Source organism: Pseudoliparis swirei, chromosome 18 (genome assembly GCF_029220125.1).
Source record: "Pseudoliparis swirei isolate HS2019 ecotype Mariana Trench chromosome 18, NWPU_hadal_v1, whole genome shotgun sequence".
Taxonomy (NCBI): Eukaryota; Metazoa; Chordata; class Actinopteri; order Perciformes; family Liparidae; genus Pseudoliparis; species Pseudoliparis swirei.
The window spans coordinates 21,465,399-21,469,047 of record NC_079405.1 but is presented as its reverse complement, the minus strand read 5'-3'; positions in this window follow the sequence as shown (position 1 = coordinate 21,469,047).

The window sequence follows — 3,649 nt, the reverse complement described above, 5'->3', positions numbered from 1 at the left end:
AAATGTATCAATGAAGGCTTTCTAGAAAGATTACCCTTGTGATTACTTGTGAAAGTGTCAAAAATCCTTTAGGTCATACAGAAACAGCAGTGGGCCTTTGAAGTCAGTAAAAATGTAAGATTTTTGTCCCCCTAAAATAAAAAAGTATATTTCAGTATAAATAACTGCCTGTGACTGTATCTGTACAGGAAAAGGTCAGTATAGGTGTGTAACTGCACTAGTACTAAACACCCTGTTCTGTCTCTCCTGTGTTCCGTGTCTCCTATGTTCCGTGTCTCCTATGCCTCCTGTGTCATCTCTGTCACGGAGGGTGTAACGTGGTGAGGCTCAGGCGTAGAAAGACAGGCTGGATTCAATATAAATTAAAGCTGCTAGCAGCATTGAGCGGGCCCTCGACAATTCACGCACGTCGAGCGTACTCGCCGGTCGTCCGTTCGCCGGACCGAGAAGGCTTGCGACCTTCAGACCGAGCGTCAAAGAGTTAGACGTTTTCTTCTCCGAACGCAATGACATATCGACGAGATCTTCGGTAGTTATGATGACAGCGAACCAATAATGGATCCCAGAAATTTTCGGATGAATCGGAGAAAGCGTTTTGGAAAAAAGCGAAAAAAATATTTTTTAACAAAATTCAAAATGGCGGAAAATCTAAGTGGGTGGAGCTCACGGTCACAATGTAATTTTCGTTAGAGCAGGTCTAAGCGGACACGTAGGATGAATTACGAGGTAATCGGTCATTGGGGGCAAATACCGTGGCCCAAAGAAATAACTATTTGTGTTCCCGTTACCAGTAGGTGGCGCTACGACTAAAATAACAAATTAGACTGCAGAGGTCTTCAGGCCTGGAGTCTCATCACACATGTGGAGTTTGGATTGGATCCGATGATGTGGAGTCGATTATTCGCTCACGGCGAAGGACCATACTTTGACGCTATACCGAGGTCCCAATGTTCAACGTATCGTTACGAGCTTCGCAGGGGAGCATTACCAAGGTATTAGGTCTATCTTGGGAAATTTTGAGTGGGATCTGACTAATCTGTGATGAGCAGGGTATAAAAGAATAAAACATGTAACTTCATGGTGCCACTAGGTGGCGCTTTGACCATAATAAAAAATTTGCATATTATTCTCTTCAGGGTCAGTATGTCATGATATCTGAGAAATATGGAGCAGATTACATCATGTATGGGCAAGTTACATCAACTTGGATTTTTATGGCGAATTGTGTTTTTTTAAAGTTCGACCGACCTCTCAAAGTTTAATATTTTTTAAATCTTTCAAAGACTTAAGAGGAAAAAGGTCTCAAGATCATATAGGGCGAGTTTGGAATGAATCGGGAGTACGCTCTAGGAGGAGTTAACTGTTTTACAACGTCAAAAAAACATCAAAAATGGCAAAAAATGCAGATATTGATAGCGCCCCCTAATGTTCAAATATTATGAAAAAAATAGGGTAGGTTAAGGGATGCCATATGGACATATGATAGAAATTTGGTGAGTCTAGGCCAAAGGATTTGGAAGTTATGTAACTTCAAATATTAGGCCACACCCTTTAAATGTTCATTGGTCCATATCGTCTGAACGTAATAAGATATCAACAAGATGTTCACAGATTATGATGACATTGACCCAATAATGGACCACAGAAATTTTCGGGTGAATCGGACAAAGCGTTTTGGAAAAAAGTGAAATTTTTTTTTTTTTACAAAATTCAAAATGGTGGAAAATCTAGTTAGGCGCATTTGATGGCCACCATTGAGTTATTTGTAGAGCAGGTCCAGGTGAACCTCTAGCTCAAAATTTCAAGTCAATCGGTCATTGTCGGAAAAAAATATTAGCTTTCTACCTCAAGGGGGCGCTAGAGAGCTAATTGTTTGCACTTTTTCCCGAGACCTCAAAATTATCAAATTTTTCGCCGATCCTGATATGTTTGGAAATTTTGAACGTTGTCGTGGCAGTCCGAGACACTCGTATCTCCATGCTAAGTCGCGTAATAATAATAATTAAAGCTGCTAGCAGCATTGAGCGGGCCCTCGACAATTCACGCACGTCGAGCGTACTCGCCGGTCGTCCGTTCGCCGGACCGAGAAGGCTTGCGACCTTCAGACCGAGCGTCAAAGAGTTAGACGTTTTCTTCTCCGAACGCAATGACATATCGACGAGATCTTCGGTAGTTATGATGACATCGAACCAATAACGGATCCCAGACATTTTCGGATGAATCGGAGAAAGCGTTTTGGAAAAAAGCGGAAAAAATATTTTTAAACAAAATTCAAAATGGCGGACAATCTAAGTGGGTGGAGCTCACGGTCACAATGTAATTTTCGTTAGAGCAGGTCTAAGCGGACACGTAGGATGAATTACGAGGTAATCGGTCATTGGGGGCAAATACTGTGGCCCAAAGAAAGAACTATTTGTGTTCCCGTTACCAGTAGGTGGCGCTACGACTAAAATAGCAAATTAGACTGCAGAGGTCTTCAGGCCTGGAGTCTCATCACACATGTGGAGTTTGGATTGGATCCGATGATGTGGAGTCGATTATTCGCTCACGGCGAAGGACCATACTTTGACGCTATACCGAGGTCCCAATGTTCAACGTATCGTTACGAGCTTCGCAGGGGAGCATTACCAAGGTATTAGGTCTATCTTGGGAAATTTTGAGTGGGATCTGACTAATCTGTGATGAGCAGGGTATAAAAGAATAAAACATGTAACTTCATGGTGCCACTAGGTGGCGCTTTGACCATAATAAAAAATTTGCATATTTATCTCTTCAGGGTCAGTATGTCATGATATCTGAGAAATATGGAGCAGATTACATCATGTATGGGCAAGTTACATCAACTTGGATTTTTATGGCGAATTGTGTTTTTTTATGTTTTTTTAAAGTTCGACCGACCTCTCAAAGTTTAATATTTTTTAAATCTTTCAAAGACTTAAGAGGAAAAAGGTCTCAAGATCATATAGGGCGAGTTTGGAATGAATCGGGAGTACGCTCTAGGAGGAGTTAACTGTTTTACAACGTCAAAAAAACATCAAAATGGCAAAAATGCAGATATTGATAGCGCCCCCTAATGTTCAAATATTATGAAAAAAATAGGGTAGGTTAAGGGATGCCATATGGACATATGATAGAAATTTGGTGAGGCTAGGCCAAAGGATTTGGAAGTTATGTAACTTCAAATATTAGGCCACACCCTTTAAATGTTCATTGGTCCATATCGTCTGAACGTAATAAGATATCAACAAGATTTTCACAGATTATGATGACATTGACCCAATAATGGACCACAGAAATTTTCGGGTGAATCGGACAAAGCGTTTTGGAATAAAGTGAAAAAATATTTTTTGACAAAATTCAAAATGGCGGAAAATCTAGTTAGGCGCATTTGATTTCTGCCAACGCTAATTTGTAGAGCAGGTCCAGGTGAACCTCTATCGCAAATTTCAAGTCAATCGGTCATTGTCGAAAAAAATTATTAGCTTTCTACCTCAAGGGGGCGCTAGAGAGCTAATTTTGTGCACTTTTTCCCGCGACCTCAAAAATATCGAATTTTTCGCCGATCCTGATACGTTTGGAAATTTTGAACGTTGTCGTGGCAGTCCGAGACACTCGTATCTCCCTGCTAAGGCGCGCGTTAATAATAATA